The 21,295-nt window shown below is 38.1% G+C and overlaps 1 pseudogene; it reads left to right on the forward strand.

Annotated features, from left to right (window-relative positions):
* Positions 1-2,130: 2,130 nt before the first annotated feature.
* Positions 2,131-12,519, forward strand: LOC104108805 (phosphoglycerate kinase, cytosolic-like; annotated as a pseudogene).
* Positions 12,520-21,295: the final 8,776 nt, after the last annotated feature.

The following is a 21,295-nucleotide window of genomic DNA, read 5'->3' on the forward strand; positions in this document are numbered from 1 at the left end:
GAATGCAACAAAGTAAAATTATTCAGTAGAATGATGACTCACATGACTGTTGGTAAATATATATTTGATTTCATCTTTTTCGATATATATAGAATCTTGTATGCAAGAGCAAGAAGCATATAATAGCAAAATTACAAAAGTTAAATATGACTCTGCAATTTGTTGGCATAGTTCAATTGGACTCAAAAACAATTTAGAAGACTAAAGGCGTATAGGTTAAAATATGAGCAAAGTACAAATGTAATTCAATCATAATAACTGCAAAATTGTAAGAATATAAAACATAAATAATTCGTAAAAAAACGTGCTCATTTTCTTGATAACGAACAAAAAAAATCACTCTTAAACATATCAAAACCATGCATAGTAGGATTGTCCTGTGCAAAGAGTATATGCCATAAATATCTGAAATATTGTGATAAAATATGATCCTTGGTTGATCTTATTCATCTGGTTTAAAATTTAAATACTTCTCATGATTAAAATTATGATGTTGTAACGGAAAGTGAAATTCTTTTGCCTATATGCTTAGTTTGTGAGCCTATGTGCGTGCTTGTTTGTTTTTGTTTTATTCTTCAGGATTTTAGACTGTTCTATTTTATATTTAGCATAAATTAAGAACACATTTGAGTTGGTCTATAGGAAAAAAACAAATTCTGATTTTATTTAGTCCTTTCTTGTACACTTCAATTAATGATCGTTACTAATATCTCAAGTCATGCTCTAGGCTCTCCAAATACACTACGTCTTTTTGGAAAATTTTCTTAGAATTTAGAATCTACACAAAGTTTAAACCTTCGACTTGAAAATTATGTATTAGAAGACACAACAAACTATTTCTATTTAGTAGAAGAATGTATTCGACCCTCTATTTGCGTATAGATCCCAATTAGATATGTATGCTGGAGTCACGATGCCGTTATTTGGGGAAACCCTACAACTTGTTGCTCAAGCCAACCCCCTCTACTTTTGAGCAGACTATATATTACTATCGGGGCCAAAAGTGTCCTTGAACTATTTAAAATAACTCAAAAATACGCTTCGTTTGTTTTTGGTACCAAAAATATCTTTGCCGTCTATGTTTTGGACCACAAATACCCTTAAACCGTTAGCCTTGTCATTGAAGCTGACATGACAGTCCAATTGGGTTAGATTTGCATGCTTACATGACCATCCACCTAAGCAATCCAGCATGGCAAAATTATTTTTTCAGAAAAATTATTTTTCAAGAAATTTTTATTAAAATACAAAACCAACACTTATTCCGAAAAAAATAAAAAAAATTCGGAAAAATTATTTATTTCGGAAAATTTTTATTAAAATACAAAATTAACACTTATTCCAAAAAGTAAAAAAATTCCGGAAAAATAATTTATTTCGGAATTTTTTTATTAAAATACAAAATCAAAAAGTGTTGATTTTGTATTTTTCGGAATAAGTGTTGATTTTGTATTTTAATAAAAATTTCTGAAATAAATAAATTTTTCGGAAATTTTTTACTTTTTTCGGAATAAGTATTGATTTTGTATTTTAATAAAAATTTCCGAATTAAATAATTTTTCCGGAATTTTTTTATTTTTTTCAAAATAAGTGTTAATTTTGTATTTTAAATAAAAATTCCCGAAATAAATAATTTTCGAATTTTTTTTCCTTTTTTCGGAATAAGTGTTGATTTTTTATTTTAATAAAAATTTCTGAAATAAATAATTTTTTCGAAAATTTTGTATTTTTTCGAAATAATTGTTGATTTTGTATTTTAATAAAAATTTCCTGAAAAATAATTTTTCCGAAAAAATAATCTTGCAATGCTGGATTGCTTAGGTGGATGACCATGTAAGCAAATATAACCTAGTTGGACTGCCATGTCACCTTCAATGGCAAGGCTAACGGTTTAAGGGCATTTGTGATCCAAAACATAGATGACAAGAATATTTTTGGTACCAAAAACAAACGGAGGGTATTTTTGAGCTATTTCAAATAATTTAAGGACATTTTTGGCCCTTTTCCGTATTACTATATATATATATATATATATATATATATATATATATATATATATCATCTTCTGCACTTTCCTCACATTTAAAATTATAGCCTTTCCATTCCTTCAAAGTTGCTTCATTGATCAACATGTTGCAAATGCAATTCCAATTCTCAATTCGAGATTTGGAGAACTCCTCCAGTTTTCGACGTCATTGCAGAAAGGTGAGTTTTTCCTTTTCATTAATTACATAGCCGTCTGCTCTCTTCTATATGATCGTTGAACACATCGTTGTATATTTCAGTTTCTTGAAAGAAGAGGACTTCAACTTCATCAGGAGATGAATAAGAAGTGTGTGGGGTCTCTGAAAGAAGAAGATCTGAAGGGAAAGAGAGTATTTTTGAGAGTTGATTTGGACGTTCCGTTGAATGACAAAAACTGCAATGACATCCCCGATGATACCAAAATCCGAGCCGCTGTTCCTACTATTAAGTATTTGATGCAACACGGTTCTCGTGTTATTCTTGCTTCTCATCGTGGTAATCCAATCGGTATCACACAAAAGTACAGCTTGAAGCCACTTGCGCCAAGACTTTCCGAGCTATTGGGAGTTGAGGTCAAGATGGCAGACGATTGCATTGGTCATCAAGTTGCTAATATGGTTCGAGAAATACCGGAAGGAGGGGTCCTGCTGCTGGAAAATCTGAGATTCCATAGTGAAGAAAGGTTTCTTGATGACGAGTTTGCAAATAAGATGGCGTCTGATAGGTTATATGTACCTTGTTATGTTTTGATGATCTAACAAACTTAATGACAAGAACCAGATAAGGAACCTGATACACATCCTCAAGTACTTAAAGAACAACAAGTCTCAGTTTAGGGACGTGATTCAATTCTTCAGAGTCCAAGAAACAACAGGGGGAATAGATCGACATCAGTTCCCTTGTTGACAGTACCAGTCAACTCCCCACAGCTGTAAAGTGACTACAATTGTTCCTCCGCACACACGCAATAGTGTAAACAGTGGAGCAGTCAACTTTATGGGGAATGCCTTTGTACCAAACATGCTTATATCATTCAAGTGAGGTCACTTATGCAATATTAACATGAAGGAAAAGCAAAACAACATTTGCATACTTAAGAATCAATCAAGCTCTCTCTCAAGTGTATTGTCGACCTGCAAGTGACCTTCAAGGCGTCAAGAACAAAGAGCAACATAACGAAGGACCAGTTTCCAGCATTGAGTCATCACATGTCCTTAGTTGTGTTGCACCTTTGTTAAAGTTCTTTACTTGTAATTCCGACTTCACTTAGTTAGAAGCATTGTGTGGAAAACCTTTGTAAATCATAAACCCTTGTGTTTGTGTCTTGGCTAGTTTAGTCGAGTTGGAAGTCTTTGTAATAGAGTCATTACAAAGTGGCTTATAATAGAGTTGTTACAAGTTAGTGAAAGATTAAGTCTTTGTAATAGAGTTATTACAAAGTGACTTGTAATAGAGTTGTTACAAGTTAGTGAGGGATTAAGAGGTTAATTCCTATGTTACATAGGTGTAATCTGAAAGTTGCTCATAGTGAAGTTGAAATCCTACAAGGGTAGGTCGTGGTTTTTAATCTCGTTGAGCTGAAAATTTTTCACGTAAAATTCCTCTTGTCATTTACCTACTGCAGTGTGCGTGGTTTCTGTGCAAACTTATATCTGTGGGAACTTATAGAAAACCTGGTTCTCTATAGAGTTTGGTGGACCCTGGAATTCTATCAATTTGTATCAGAGCAGGTTCTTTCTATCAGGCTAACACCTAGAAAGGATCCTTATGGCTGCTCCACCAAACTTTGAAGAAGTCAATCAACCTACAGACCACCACGATTTAATGGACAATACTATGGATGGTGGAAGACAAGGATACGTGATTATATCATGGCTGAAGACTCAGAACTTTGGGATGTCATCTGCGATGGTCCTTTTGTTCATATGAAGACCATTGGAGAACCAGAAGTGTCAGTTCCTAAGACTAGGAAAGAATACAACGATGCTGACAGAAAGGCTATAGAAAAGAACTTCCGAGCCAAAAAGATCCTCGTCTGTGGTATTGGACCAGGCGAATATAACCGGATTTCTGCCTGCCAATCTGCCAAGGAGATCTGAGAGGCTCTCCAAACAGCACACGAAGGGACTACCCAAGTCAAATAGTCGAAGATTGATATGCTAACTACTGAGTATGAGCTATTCAGGATGAAGGACGATGAGTCCATTCAGGACATGCACACTCGCTTCACCTCTATCATCAATGAGCTTCACTCATTAGGAGAAATCATTCCCACAAACAAACTTGTCAGGAAAATACTTAGTGTATTACCTGGTTCCTAGGAAAGCAAGGTAAATGCCATCATAAAGGTAAAGGATTTGCATAAGCTAAACATTGATGAACTCATTGGTAATCTAAAAACTTATGAAATGAAGAAGAAGAAGGACAATGAGAGAAGAGATCCCAAAAGAGAGAAGAACCTGGTTCTCAAGTCAGACAGTAATGATTCAAGTGGTGAGGATGGTGATATGGCTTATTTGACAAGAAGATTTCAGAAGATGGTTCACAGGAATGAAGGCATTCCAAAAAGGGGAAGTTCTAGCAAGCCAAAACATTATGACCTCTGTCATAAATGTGGCAAGCCAGGACACTTCATCAAGGATTGCCCTCTCCTAAAGCAAGATCAGTATAAAAACAACTTTGACAAAGTAGCCAAGAAGAACCCGGTTCCTAATAAATGCCTAAATAGAAAGAATGTCGCTGACAATGTTGTAAACCAAGCACTTGCTGCACATGGAGACTCCTCCAGCGAATCTGAAGAAGATAATGATCATGGTGACAGTTCAATGATGGCAGTAGAAAGTGAAGCAACTGAGTATGACTCCATTTTTGCCTTGATGGCTTAGTCTGATGATAATGAAGATGACAACGATGATGATGAGGTAAATTTTTTGGATGTTCAGAGAAATCTGAAATCTTATTCTTCAAAAAAAACTCATGTCTTTGGAAAATATTTTAATAGATGCATACCACAGTCTTATAAATGATAAAAATGCTCTAATTGTGGAATTAGGAGAAGCAGAACAATCTAGAGATGACCTAGTAGTCGTTGTGGTAGATTTGAAAGAGACTATTGAGTGTGCTAAGAAAGAGAAAGAAGTTTTAATTGAAAAAGCTGCTAACTTAGAACTTGAGAGAGATGATCTAGTAGTAGTGGTGGTTGATTTGAAGGAAACTATTGAGAGTGTTGAAAAAGAAAAAGATGTCTTGACCAAAAGAGTCGCTAACACTGAGCTTGAGAGAGATGACCTACTAGCAGTAGTAGTTGATCTGAATGACACAATTAAGGAACTGAAAGGAGAGGGTAGGCATGAGACTCTTCACAAAGGTAAGGAAGTTGCTAATGAACCACATCTTCGGCTTGAAAATGAGATGAAGACAGTGAAGTCTAGACTGTGTATTGAACTTGAAAAGAACAAACAACTTCAAGAAAAACTAGGAAGAGTCAAGAGTGATCTTGAAAAATCACTTAAATGGACCTGGTCCTCTGATGCTATCACTGCCATATACATAAACAATGGGGGAAACATGCAGGGAATTGGGTTTCAAAGGGAAAAGACTCCCTACAACCCTCATAGCAAGTATGTTACTATACCCGCTAATTAGCTTTGTATTCACTGTGGTAACAATGGGCACCTTAAGGAAAACTGCAAGGCTAGGGTTCAGTCTCAACAGAAAAACAAATTTTTTGCTAAGAAAGTAACTACTACTAAGGAACCTGGTCCCTCCCTTAAAAAACATATACTACCTACCTGGACAAAAAGAAGTTTAATTCGACCTTTTCCTCACTACAAGGGACCCAAACTTATTTGGGTTCCTAAGTCTAACCCTTGATTTTCTTGTCCAGGGAGCAGTGAAAGGGATCAACTAACAAGGGTACATAGTTAGTGGTTGCTCGAAGCACATGACTGGAAGCACAAATGATTTCCTTTTACTCAAAGCCCTCAAAGGAGGGAGTGTATCCTTTGAAAATGGCAAAAAGGGATACATTCTGGGAATTGGAAGAATTGCAAAGTCTCCTTCTCACTCAATTGAAAATGTGTACTACGTGAATGGGTTGAAGTATAGCTTGTTAAGTGTCTCCCAAATCCGTGACATGGGAAACAAGAGTGGTGATCTCAGATGTTTGAGTGCTGTTGAGGATGATGCTGAACTATGGCACAGAAGGCTGGGTCATGCAAGTTTCACGTTGCTGGTCAATAAGGACCTGGTTCGTGGCCTGACCAACTCAAGCTTCAAGGATCACAAGGTGTGCGATGCAATATGTTGAGGAAAGTATACATGTGATCTTTGATGAATCTCACCACTCATGTGGGAAGGATTCACATGATAAGATTGATCAAGAGGGAGAACGATCAACTGTCCCTGGTGAAGTCATTGACATGGCAAATGGAAAAATGGACATGGTGAGTCAGGTCAAGGATTCAGATGACAATGGCACATCTGAATCTCCAGCTGACATAGAGGAACCCGGTTCCTCAATCACTATAACTGAAGCTGAAAACAGAGTTGCTGACGAGATCAAGGGACCCCACATACAGAGAGAGAATCACATTCAAAAATACCTGGACCATCTTGTGCAAGTCTATGTTGATGACATCATCTTCAGAGCAACAAACGACTCATTGTGTGAGGAATTTGCAAAACTCATGGGAAGTGAGTTCGAGATGAGCATGATGGGGGAATTGAATTTCTTCTTGGGTCTACAAGTCAGACAAACTCCTCAGGGCACAATAATAAATCAGCAAAAGTACATCAAAGAGCTTCTGAAGAGATTTGAGATGGAAAGTTCAATGATCATTGATACACTTGTTGCCTCTGCCACTCGCCTGGATATGGATGAACCTGGTTCTCCTGTAAATGAGACTATGTATAGAGGCATTATTGGGTGACTTCTGTATCTCACAAGAAGTAGACCAGACATTGTTTTCAGTATAGGACTTTGTGCCAGGTTTCAATCTAATCCAAAGGAGTCTCATCTGAAGGTTGCAAAGAGAATTCTGAGGTATCTCAAAGGAACGCAGGACCTGGTTCTCTACTATCCCTCAGGAGATATGGCACATTTTCTAGGTTTGTGTCTAATCTCATGGGGCACAAGAAAACAAAACTCAGTGGTCCTTTCGACTGCTGAAACTGAGTATGTGGCAGCTGCCTCTTGCTGTGCTCAAGTGTTGTAGATCAAGCAGCAACTAGAAGGTTTCGAGACAATGTTGTGAAAGGGCTCATCTGCGTGAAGTTTTGCAGCACAGAAGATCAAATTGCATATATCTTTACCAAAGAACTAAGCAGAGAGCTCTTTGAAAAGAATTGCATGGCACTATGATTGATAAAATCAAGCTGAGAACCTGGTCCCTCGATGATTGCCTATGAAAGAAATGTACATGTAAAATAGCTAAAAAGTATTTTCTGGCGCAGTCTAACTCACCTCTATACCGTTACAGGTAGACACGCATGACGATTACAGAGCAGACAAGTAGCTAGTGTATTGCACGATTGGTCAAAGGATGACGCTTACATTTTCAAACTCTGTCAGGGAACCTGGTTTCTTTGACACAGGTTAGTAGTTCCTCTGTACTCTCATGCATAATTTTTTAAACGGCTGAAATGGTGCCACATCATTAAAATTGTCAGTTTACTTTTTGTTGCTTCTTGAATCCAAGCATCTCACCCTTTATGAAGCGACCCGACTACCCAAAATTGATACCCAACCGGTCTCTCACCCCTCTTAAATAAATCCATTTCAGAATTGTTCATATCAAGAATCCAAAATTCCCCTTTTCCTTCTTCAAACTCTCCTCTTCAACTGACTACACTCTACCATGTCTAACAATCAGGAAACACAGAATGTTCCAATCATTGTCCCCACTGTGTCCTCATCCATTGAAACACCAATGATAGAGCCTACACTCCATGTTCCGACTAGTCCAAACCCTAAACTAGAGTCAAAACCACCCTCTGCTTCCTCTCCAACCCAGTCGAGTTCTGGTTCTCATCGGAGTCGCAAACCATCGACTCCCAAAATATTTATAGATGTGACCTCTACTTCTGCCTCGCCGGAAAAGATGGTTGAAGAAGATACTGTTGAGGGAGAAGAAAATCAGGAAATTTCTAGTGTGCCAGTGGAAGAATGTTCTGAGATACAGCAAGGCATGGGTCATAATAATGATGAATCAATAAGAACTACCCCAGGGGTTGGTTTGTATGTCGCCGATTCTACATGTAATGCTTTTCCTATGTCTTCTGAGTTCACTTTGGGTTTGTAAGAACAAGAGGAATAGAGAATATGTTGTCAATCGCTATTGAGGGTTGTATATATAGTGGTTATGAAGGTGTTTCTGAAACAAATAGGTCTCAGGGGGAAGGTGACTGTCTACTGAAAGAAGGAAGGGAACTGGTGCCTGTCAAAAATCTGGCACCAGACAGTACTACTGGGGAACCTACTGAGGGACTTGATCCCTTCACACAAGAGGAGCCCTATACTCCTACTTGGTATGGAACTCCCTATTCTTCTAAAGAACCCCAGGTCAGTACTGATCTCGCTCCATCTCCTCTCTTCTATGCTGAGCCATTGGCCATTATTGCTCCCGAGATGAGATCTCTGTCTGAGGAGGAGAATGACGGTAGTGTAGAAGACTATGATAATGTGGCTATTGCAAGCTTTATTAGTGCTAGGAATAGCATGGAAACTCCCAAAACACCCACTCCTAAAAGACTTACTACAAGGCTACAACAGAAAGAGGTTCTTGTGTCAGCTCTAAAGAAAAGCAAGAAAGAAAAGAAGAAGAGAAGGTTAGTGAAGGGTGGAAAGTTAGTACATGAAGAGGTGGTACCTACATCTCTTCTTGTGGACATTGATGACGAGGTGGATGAGGAACCCAATCCCTTAATACGTAAATCCTCCAAGAAACCTGCGATTCAAAATTCTGAAGAAAAACTGGTTGAGGGGTCTGGTAAGAACGTGTCTAAAAAGGTGTCTGGGAAACCTTCTGAGAAAAGAAACAGTGTAAAGAAATCATGTGAAAAGGAAGGATAGTGCTAGTGAGGGACCCGGTTCCTTGAAAAAGGCCAAGGTCAGTGCGACCAAGGATGTTCGAAGGGAAAACCTGAGGAAACAGAAGTTGCTTTGGGGCAGAACCTTTGCCCCTGATATTCTGGATATGGCTGACATGCAACAATTGATGGAGATTTGTGAATTTCAACAATGGACGCACTTGTTCACAGGTGACACTCCCAAAGTGTATGAGGAAGAAGTGTGCAATTTCTATGTTGACTTCTTCACAGTTAAGGATGATCATATGTTCATGATGGTGAATGGGGTCGATTTTGTGATGGACTCTGCTGTGCTGAGATCTATTATGGGTGTGCCTGCTGAGGGGTTGTCTTCTGTTCAAGGCTCATGTTCTTCAAACTTTAGAAATGTTATTATGAAGGATAAGGCAGTTCAGCAAGGGGAACGGGTACACAAGAAGGCCATCCTTCCAGTGTACCAATTATTGTTTGAGTTAGTGAACAAGGTCTTGCTCCCTCGTGCTGAGAGAAGGTCAATTACATCTCGAGCAGACCTGGTTCTCATGGAAGCACTGGATGGCTACACAACTATCAACCTGCCTGGCATCATGGTAGAACATATGCAGAAGGTGGCAGAGTTCAAGGATGGAAGTCATGGGTTGCCTTACGGGTTCCTCCTCACTAAGGTTTTTGAATTCTTCAAAGTCCCTTTGGGAAAAGCTAAAGTGGGTACTTGTAAGCAAACCTTTTCCAAGACCACCCTCAAGGAATGTGAGTGCATTGATAAGGTTGGAGGTGTTGGCAACACTTCTACTATCTCCCAGTTGATCAACGCCCAAAACAGTGCCACTGATGAGACAAGGAAACTGAAGGCAAGGAATGCCATTCTTGAAGGTCAGCTAAGTCAGCTTCAAGAGGCACCTGGTTCTAGCAGCTCTCACAGCACAGAGGTTGCCCATTTGACCAAAGAAAATGCCGACCTCAGGAAACAGGTTGAGGACCTGAAGGAGAAACTTCTCAATGAGTAGATGTCAGATAATGCTCGAATGGACATCCTTCTTAACACCCTTGCCTCTTCATCTAAGCCTTCCCTTTCCAGTGCTCCTTAGAGTCATTCCCTTCCAGTGTCAGTTCAAGTTCAAGTTGTTTTTGTTTCTTGTGTTTTATGTTTGATGACTGGCACCTTTTTGTTGTTTTTATTTTGTGGTGATTGTGTATCAATGGAACTGTTCCCTGTTTATTTCCAAAATTAATGAATTTCTCTTCCTTTTGTTGTGCATATCTTGTTCTTTTGCTCTGTTTTTAGTCATGATTGTGTGCACACATGTGGCATGAGTTAACCAAGCTAGACTTCTTCTTGCTTATTGCTTGCTACTGATCTTTTTATGATGCCAAAAGGGGGAAGAATAATTGTGGGGGAACAAGATGAGGAACAGATTTCTCGGAGAATACAGGTTATGTGTATGCCATTCTGGTTCTTAGGGGGAATTTCAATTGTAAGTTTGTCATCATCAAAAAGGGGGGAATACAGAATAATTGAGGGGGAACAAGCTGGAAAACAAATTTAGAGGGAATACAGGTTATGTGTATGTCATTCTGGTTCTTAGGGGGAATTTCAATTATAAGTTTGTCATCATCAAAAAGGGGAAAATTGATAGGTTATATGTACCTTGTTATATTTTGATGATCTAACAAACTTAATGACAAGAACCAGATAAGGAACCCGATACACATCCTCAAGTACTTAAAGAACAACAAGTCTCAGTTAGGGGACGTGGTTCAATTCTTCAGAGTCCAAGAAACAACAGGGGGAACAGATCGACATCAGTTCCCTTGCTGACAGTACTAGTCAACTCCCCACAGTTATAAAGTGACTGTAACTGTTCCTCTGCACATACGCAACAATGTAAAAAGTGGAGCAGTCAACTTTATGGGGAATGCCTTTGTAACAAAAATGCTTAAATCATTCAAGTGAGGTCACTTATGCAATATTAACATGAAGGAAAGGCAAAACAACATTTGCATACTTCAGAATCAATCAAGCTCTCTCTTAAGTGTATTGCCAACCTGCAAGTGACCTTCAAGGCGTCAAGAACAAAGAGCAACATAACGAAGGACCAGTTTCCAGCATTGAGTCATCACATGTCCTTAGTTGTGTTGCACCTTTTTTAAAGTTCTTTACTTGTAATTCCTACTTCGCTTAGTTAGAAGCATTGTGTGGGAAACCTTTGTAAATCATAAACCCATGTGTTTGTGTCTTGGCTAGTTATTCGAGTTGGAAGTCTTTGTAATAGAGTCATTATAATGTGGCTTGTAATAGAGTTGTTACAAGTTAGTGAAAGATTAATTCTTTGTAATAGAGTTATTATAAAGTGGCTTGTAATAGAGTTGTTACAAGTTAGTGAGGGATTAAGAGGTTAATTACTAGGTTACATAGGTGTAATTTGAAAGTTGCTCATAGTGAAGTTGAAATCCTACAAGGGTAGGTCGTGGTTTTTAATCCCGTTGAGCTGACAATTTTTCATGTAAAATTTCTCTTGTCATTTACCTACTGCTGTGTGCGTGGTTTCTATGCATACTTATATCTGTGGGAACTTATGGAGAACCTGGTTCCCTATAGAGTTTGATAGACCCTCGAATTCTATCAGTGTCCCTTGCAGATTTGTATGTCAATGATAACTTTGGGAATGCACACATCCCCTTCAATAAAAGGGGTTCCTGACTGCTTAAAACCAAAACCAATAGTTGCTGGATTCCTTATGAAAAGGGAACTTCGCTATCTTACCGAAGTTATAGAAAATCCACGGAAGCCATTTGCTGCAATTGTTGGTGGTTCAAAACTTTCGTCTAAGTTTGGCGTAATAGACAACCTTTTGGAGAATAAGGTTAACTTGTTACTCCTTGGCGGAGGTCTGATATTTACATTCTATAAGGCATAAGGCTGCTCTGTTGGATCCTTACTTGTGGAGTATGTAATGCTTGATACAGCAAAATCACTTATTGAAAAGGCAAAGGAAAATGGTGTATCTCTAATTCTTCCTGTTGATGTTGTGATAGCAAATAAGTTTTTGGCTGGTGCTAATAGCAAGGTTATTCCAGTATCTAAAATTCAACATAATTGGATGGGTTTAGATATTGGACCAGATGTTATCGCGTCTTTCAGCGTAGCCCTAGATACCGTAAAATTGTCATTTAGTATGGACATATGAGAGTGTTTGAGTATGACAAATTTGCTACTGGAACGGAGGCTATTGCAAAAATATCTGCACAACTTGATGGAAATGGAGTAACAACAATCATAACAGGTGGCGACTCTGTTGCTGCTGTTGAAAAGGTGGGGTTGCGGACAAGATGAGCAACGTTTCAATGGGAGGGTTTTCCAGCAAGGAGCTTCTCGAGGGGATACTGCTTCCTGGGGTGCTTGCACTTGATGATGATGATGCTTGAGCAGTAACTATGCTTGAGTTATGGTCTTACCTTTTTCCTCATTTTGTAGCTATTGTGTTTGGATTTTGACAGAAGCAGATTTTGTATAAAATGTATTCTTCCTTTTGGTATGGTGTTTTATATTAACTTTCGGAAAGAAAAAAAAAGTGAAAGAGAAGGTTTTGGAAGACTTTTTAGAACTTGGTAGTTTTGCATAAACGTGTGCAATTAAAGCTTATTTAGCATATATTGAATAACTAGCAAACAACCAAAGATCGAGGGTTTGACCATAAGGATATATTAATGATATCCTTGTTGGGAATAAACCCCCTACATAAATAATATTTACAGTAATAAAAGCGGAATAATCACGTAGCACCGAGATACGGTATTTAGCAAGAAAAAGAGTGACAACGACACCAAGATTTTACATAAAAAACCCTTTGAATAAGGGAAAAAACCACGGCCCCAAGACGAGCAACTGATATCACTATAGCAAGGAATTTTATACTTTGTAGGTCCGAGTAAAATACTCCAAAGACCACTACAACACTCAAAAGAAATAACCCTCTTTTGATATTCTCACCTCACTACAATATCGTTCACTCTCTATTTTTCTCACAGATTATTTCTTATACCTTGTCTGTGAAACCTCACTCTTTCTTTCTCTCTTTGTTGGTGTGTAGAAATGAGAGCCAATGCTCTCCTTTTATAGCCGAAGCTCTCCTTTTATAGCCAAAGCCTCACTCTCTAAAGCCTACTATATTTGATAATTTGCACACACTTTTCCTTCTTTTTCTTCAATATTGACAATTCAACAAAGTTGGCTACCAAACCAAAGAAATTCAACAAAGTTGGCTACCAAACCAAAGAAATTCAACAAAGTTGGCTACCAAATCAAAGAAATTCTCAGTCAAATATTTTCCTTAGGCACATGCCTATTACTTTAGCTTTTGAATGAGATGGACCCCATCAATCTACCCCTCCGGTCTCATTTATCTAGAGGAGGTAGCATTGTCTTCTAGTTTGAGTGCATGCCGACAAGTTCTTTGCATAGCTCGAACTTGTCTCTTGGTATCACATTGGTCAACATATCAGCAGGATTTTCACTTGTGTGAATCTTTTTGACCTGTAAAGATTCGTTCTCCACCTGCTCACAAATCCAATGATATCTCACATCTATATGCTTTGTTCTTGCATGGTACATGGAGTTCTTGCTCAAGTCTATTGCACTTTGACTGTCACAATACACGACATACTTCTTTTGATGCAATTTCAACTCTTGAAGAAACTGCTTGAGCCATACCATCTCCTTGCCAGCTTCTGTAGCGGCAATGTACTCTGCTTCAGTTGTTGAAAGTACAACACACTTCTGCAATTTAGACTGCCATGATATAGCTCCCCCTGAAAAAGTAAATAGATATCCAGTAATGGATTTTCTATTATCAGTATCACCGGCCATATCAGCATTCGTGTATCCCTTCAAGATTGGATCTGATCCTCCAAAACAATACAAGCAATCTCCTACAGTACCTATTAGGTACCTGAGTATCCACCTGACTGTTTCCCAATGTTCCTTTCCAGGATTTTCAAGGAATCTGCTAACAACACCAACTGCATGAGCAATATCAGGTCTGGTGCATACCATTGCATACATCAAGCTTCCGATTGCTGAAGAATAAGGAACTTTAGCCATGTTCCCTTTCTCCTCCACTGTTGTAGGACACATCTTCTTGCTCAACTTTAGATGACTAGCAAAAGGTGTGCTGACTGGCTTAGCATTCTTCATGTTGAAGCGTTCCCGTACACGTTCAATGTACTTCTCCTCAGACAGCCACAACTTTCTGCTTGTTCGCTCTCGAACTATCTTCATACCCAAAATTTATTGTGCTGGGCCCAAGTCCTTCATATCAAATGACTTGGACAAATCTCCCTTCAATTTTGAGATCATCCCCTTTTCTTTTCCTACAATTAACATGTTATCCACATACAACAACAATATAATAAAGTTATTCTCAGAAAATCTTTTGAAGTATACACATGGATCAGAATAGGTATTTATGTATGTTTGACTTTTCATGAATGAGTCAAAATTCATGTACCACTGCCTTGGTACATGCTTCAATCCATAAAGACTCTTATTTAATTTGCACACCATGTGTTTCTTTTCAGCTACTTTATATCCTTCTGGTTACTCCATATAAATCTCCTCTTTCAAATCTCCATGAAGAAATGCAATTTTCATATCCAACTGCTCCAATTCAAGATCTAGGCTAGCTGCTAAGCTCAAAATTGTTCGAATAGAAGTCATTTTGACAACATATGAAAACATTTCGTCAAAATCAATACCTTTTTTCTGTTCGAAGCCTTTAACCACCAATCGAACTTTGTATCTGACCAGCTTGCCATTTCCATCCTTCTTGAGTTTAAAGACCCACTTACATTTGAGTGGTCTTTTACCCTTTGGAAGTTCAACCAGCTTGTACGTGCCATTTTTTATGCAGAGATTCTATCTCTTCTTGCATGGCTTCCATCTACTGGTTCTTTTCTGTATGGGACAAGACCTCTTTAAGACTTTATGTCTCCCCCTCATCACTGATGAGGACATACTATGTGGCAAGGTACCTACATGACTCTACATTTGGCCTTTCTGATCTCCTCAGAGGTTGAGGTTATTCTTCTCCTTGAGTGGGGTGCTCCACTTGCTCGTCATCATCATCAAGTTGCTCCCCCTGCTCAATAACCTCACCAGGTTGCTCCCCCTGCATGTAAACCTCGCCGGTCCTACTTTTTGCAATTGTGGGATTGTTAGAAGTAGAAAAAATAGTAATAAGGTTAGGAATTGTACCATTCTTGGCCTTCTCTGGCATATCATCAGCAATTCCAACTTCACTTTCTCGGAAGACTACATCTCTGATTCTGATGACCTTCTTGTTTATAGGATCCCACAATCTATATCCGAACTCTTCATCTCCATATCCGATGAATATGCAGGGAACAAATTTATCATCCAACTTTGTTCTATGCTCTTTTGGTACATGTGCAAAAGCTCTGCAACCGAACACCTTCAGATGCGAGTAGGACACTTCCTTGTTGGTCCAAACTCTCTCTGGGATGTCAAACGCCAACGAAACTGATGGACTCCTATTGATCAGGTAACATGCTGTCTGAACTGCTTCACCCCAGAATGACTTAAGAAGTTTAGCCATTCTGAGCATGCTTCTCACCTTCTCCACAATGGTGCGGTTCATCCTTTCGGCTACGCCATTATGTTGTGGGGTTCCAGGAACTGTCTTTTCATGTTTGATCCCATGGTTCGAACAATATTCTTCAAATTCCCTTGAAGTGTACTCACCTCCATTGTCACTTCGGAGACGCTTTAGCTTTTGGCCTGTCTCCCTTTCCACCATAGCATGAAACTTCTGGAAAACTTGAAACACCTGATCTTTGGTTTTCAAAATATAAACCCATAATTTTCGTGAAGCATCATCAATAAAAGTAACAAAATATTTGCTACCGCCCATAGATTCAATTTTTATTGGACCATAAATATCAGAATATACCAAATCAAGTATATTCAATTTTCTTTCAGACGATGTCTGAAATGAGACTCTATGCTGCTTACCAAATAAACAGTAGTCACAGGGTTTTACCGTTGTACCTTTGGCATAAGAAATGAGTGATTTCTTGGCAAGAATCTGCAATCCCTTCTTGCTCATATGACCTATTCTTTTGTGCCACAAATCTACAGAAATCTCATGTTGTGTCGCGTTCAATTCACCTTGGCATATTTTTGCATTTGTCCTGTACAACATGCCATGAGCAACTCCCTTTGCAATCACCAATGATCCCTTGGTGATTCTCCACTTTTGATTTGCAAAATAGTTCTCGTATCCATCTCGGTCTAAAGCAATTCCCGAGATCAAGTTCATCCGCAAATAAGGTACATGTCGCACGTCATTTAGAACCAATGTGCATCCGACATTTGTCTTGATACAAATATCACCAATCCCCGCAATCTTTGAGTAACTTGTGTTACCCATTCTCATAAGGCCGAAATCACCTGCTACATATCTGCTAAAAAAGATCTCTTACCGATGTAGCATGGTAAGATGCTGCTGTATCAACCACCCATTTCGACTCTGGACCTGATAAGTGCATGCATTCCTCTTTCTCGTTTATACATAGGACAACATTATCATTGTTTTGCACCATGGCAGCTGTGTTGTCGTCATTCTTCTGGCCACTAGTTTCACCTTTTCCCTTCCTTGGATTTGGGCAATCTCTTTTGAAGTGACCTGGTTGATCACAATTGTAGCAATTTCTAGCTCTTGATTTGGATCGGTTCTTAGACTTCCCACGAGCTCCGGATCTACCATAGTTGCTCGAACTTTTTTGATAACTCCTGCCTCTACCTTCAGTGATTAGAGCATGTCCTTGATATTCAGGCTTCTTTCTCATCTTCTCATTGAGTAAAAGAGCCGATGTGACATCTTTTAACTCAATGGTAGTCTTACCGTGCAGGATGGTTGTTGCCAGATTATCGTACGAAGATGGCAACGAGCTCAATAGCAAGATGACTTTATCTTCTTCATCGATTTTCACTCCGAGATTGGCGAGCTGTGTGATTAGTCCGTTAAACACATTTAAATATGACAAAAAATTCGTACATTTACCCATGTGCAGGGCGTATAGCTGCTTCTTCAGGTACAATTTATTTGTTAGCATTTTGGACATGTATAGGCTTTCCAACCTTGTCCAAATGCCACATGCGGTGTCTTCATCAATGATGTTATTTACCACATCATCTGATAAGTGCAACCTGATTGTACTAGCAGCCCTTTCATCCAAGTCAGCACAATCCTCAGCTTTCATGATATCAAGCTTTTTGGCATCAGCATCTAGTACCTTGTGTAATCCTTATTGGATAAGCAGATCCCTCATCCTTCTTTTCCATGTTGAGAAATTAAACCGCTATCTCCGTTAAATTTTGCTACCTCGTACTTTACTCCGAATATTTTTATTTTTCACCAAGTAAGTACTACCGACAGTGAATAGTATTTCTATGAACGAGCAAAACTTGTACTCTGATACCAGTTGTTGGGAATAAATCCCCTACAAAAATAATATTCACAGTAATAAAAGCAGAATAATCATGTAGCACCGAGATACGATAATTAACAAGAAAAAGAGTGACAATGACACCAAAATTTTTACGTGAAAAAGCCTTTGAATAAGGAAAAAAACCACGGCCCCAAGACGAGCAACTGATATCACTATAGCAATAAATTTTACACTTTGTAGGTCCGAGTAAAATACTCTAAAGACCACTACAACACTCAAAAGAAATAACCCTATTTTGATATTCTCACCCCACTACAATATCGCTCACTCTCTATTTTTCTCACGGATTTTTTCTTATACCTTGTCTGTGAAACCTCACTCTTTCTTTCTCTCTTTGTTGGTGTGTAGAAATGAGAGCCAAAGCTCTCATTTTATAGCCGAAGCCTCACTCTCTAAAGCCTACTATATTTGACAATTTGTACACACTTTTCCTTCTTTTTCTTCAATGTTGACAATTCAACAAAGTTGGCTACCAAACCAAAGAAATTCAACAAAGATGGCTACCAAACCAAAGAAATTCAACAAAGTTGGCTACCAAACCAAAGAAATTCTACCCAAATATTTTTCTTAGGCACATGCCTATTACTTTGGCTTTTGAATGAGATGGACCCTAGGAATCCTGATGGTCAAATATATTAAAAGTTGCTGGTTTTATGAATGACAGTGCTATTATTTATATGATGTCACCAAATGAAATAAAATTTTCCATTGAATATCAATGGGGTTGAGAGTAACAAACAAGTTACTTCTGTCACATGTAACTGTTTACATTGGATTTGAGCATGAATGCCCCCATTGGCATGCACTGGTTTATAGTATTGCCTTGGTTTTCCTACTGCCTTTGCCTGAAAAATCTTTTGCTACTTCATGTTTAGAAAATGCAGATTATACAGGGGTAGGAGTTAGGACCTGTTTCATTTCTGAATTATTTAGGAGGGAATATCATAGGAAATGGTACAATAATAAGGAAATCCTAAGTCCCAACTGTTTCCTGTCCACACTCTCGTAACTGTCACTAGTAAAGATAAAGGAAAACCGAAAAGAAGCAGTTTAACCGGAATAAAAAGACCACATTAAAGCAGGTCGCATCATTTTATGCGACGTACTGCTGCCATTACCTGGTTCCCCTCAAAATCTTCTGATTTCAGGTAATTCTATAAACAATCCATTGATACGATGTATATTTTTGAGTTATGAGCACCACTATATATATATATATATATATATATATATATATATATATATATATATATATATATATATATATATCCATTGTCTAAAATATATATTTTGCTCAATTTGAGTTGAAAGTTACCTTCTTTTTTTTCTTTTCAAAATACAAATAGATTTTTCTGTTGATTATAATATTGTGGTGTTAATAGTTGTTCTAAGTCTGGATTTTGGTTTTTATTTTGTAGTTCTGAACTTGTACTTAGTTCGGGCTGTTAAATTTCCTTCCTCAAATTATTATTATTATAGAGAACTGAAAATTTCAAAGTGCAAATATTATCAGTTGTTAGAAATGCTGACACATGTGGAGACTCTATTTACTTTTCTCCCTTAATGACAATCTTTTGTACGATTAGTTGTAATTCACATTTTCCAATGACATTAATGTTTGGTTAAGATAAGCAATTTCCAGTAGTGAATGACAATCTTTTAAAGAAAAGAATATCCTTGTTTCGGTTAAGTCCACAAGAGAAAATGTGTTTAACTTATCAAAAGATAAATGAATTAAATAGTTGGTTTTAGGAAAACTGGTATATAGCAAAATCTTGTTTGTGTTTGATATGAAGAAAAGGAGATGAGAAATAAGAATTCAAAACTAAAGCAGAGTTGGCTGATTAAGGGTACGGACTAGGAGCAAAAGAATGCAGGAGATGAGAGCAGAGATAAGGTTAATGATATCCTTGATGTCAAGTATCTGAAAAATTGTTGTTTTTCCTGCTGTTGATGAAATTATGAATGACAGTACTACTTTTTAAAAGCAAAGGAATGTCCAGAAAGATAGTTCCAGTGAGTGTCAATGTTGTTGAGAGGACCAAACAAAGTTCTCTCTGCCAAGCATAGTTTTAAAAAGGTGCATATTTGCAAGGGTTGAGTTTGTTGTGTCTAACAGACACCTAAAGGGTTTATGGATATCCCTTTCCTCTCCAAAATGAAACACAGCAGAGAAAGCAACATATTTCCATCTTCTTCCTTTATTGCTCTAGAATTCTGTAACAACTCGGCCGGTCGTTTTGAGAGTTAGAGCCTCGATACCTTATTAACTACTTCTCTCGTATCTTTTCTGCTATTGTGACTTTCCGGGAGGCTTTATTTTAGTTTTTGGAAGTGTTTGGGACACTTAGTCCCTAAATGGAGGTTTAAGCCTTAGGATTGGCACCGTAGTTAGAACTGTGTGAAGACGACTCCGGAATGGAATTTCGTCGATTTTCGTTAGCTTCGTTGAGTGATTTTGGGCTTAGGGGCGTGTATGGATTGTATTTTGGAGGTCCGTAGCTCATTTAGGTTTGAAATGACGAAAGTCGAATTTTTGGAGTTTTGGGCCGGTAGTGAAATTTTTGATATCGGGGTCGGATTCTGATTCCGGAAGTTAGAGTAGGTTCGTAGTGTTGATTATAACTTGTGTACAAAATTTAGGGTCAATCGGACGTGGTTTGATAGGTTTCGGTATCGGTCGTAGAATTTTGAAGTTTCAAGTTCTTTAAGTTTGAATTGGAGGGTGATTCATGATTTTAGCGTTGTTTGATGCGATTTGAGGGCTCGACTAGGTTCATATGGTATTTTAGGATTTGTTGGTATGTTTTGGTTGAGGTTCCAGGGTTTGATTCATTTCTCCATTTTTGGACTTGGGAGCTCGGAAATTGGCGATTCTTTGAGGGATTTTCAGAGAGAGCTTTGGGGTAACGATTCCTAACTTGATTTTGATCATATTTCATTAATATATTGTTGTTTTCTTCATTTAATTAAGGAATTTGAGTGAGAAAGTTGGGTGAATGGGGGAAAGATTCCCCAACCGAATTTTTGAGTTTTGAGTGGGATTTAGACATCGGATTTGGATAATTTTGGTACGAGTGATCTCGTGAGTGAATGAGTGTTCATATTTGGTAACTTTTACCCGATTCCGAGACGTGGGCCTGGGGAGACTTTTTATTTTGGGCGGTTTTTCTAGTTTCTTGCCTTAGGTTTGAATTTGTTAGCTAGATTAGTTTCTTATAGCTATATTTATGTTATGTAATTGGTTTTGGCTAGATTTGAGCCATTGAGAGTCGAATATTAGTGAAAAGAGCATTGTGACGGATTTATTTAAGTTTGGTTCGAGGTAAGTGACTTGCCTAACCTTGCGCGGGGGAACTCCCCTTAAGATTTGGTACTGTTTGATATGTGAGCGCCGTGTACGTAAGGTGACGAGTACGTACACGGGTTATTTATTGTAAAACTCTGCTTTTCACTAAGTCATAACTTGTTTTCTCCTGATTTGAAACACTAGCATATGTAACTATCCTGTTTAGACTAGAATAACATGCCTACTTATTTAACTACCTATTTGAACTCTGTGTAGTATGTTTAGTGAAATTACCTGCTTTCCTTGACTTGAATTTAGTCTAAACTGTAGGATATCTTGCTGTAACTGTTATTTCGGTTGGTTGCGCTGCATATTTATTTGGGA

This window comes from Nicotiana tomentosiformis, chromosome 11, assembly GCF_000390325.3.
Source record: "Nicotiana tomentosiformis chromosome 11, ASM39032v3, whole genome shotgun sequence".
Classification (NCBI taxonomy): Eukaryota; Viridiplantae; Streptophyta; class Magnoliopsida; order Solanales; family Solanaceae; genus Nicotiana; species Nicotiana tomentosiformis.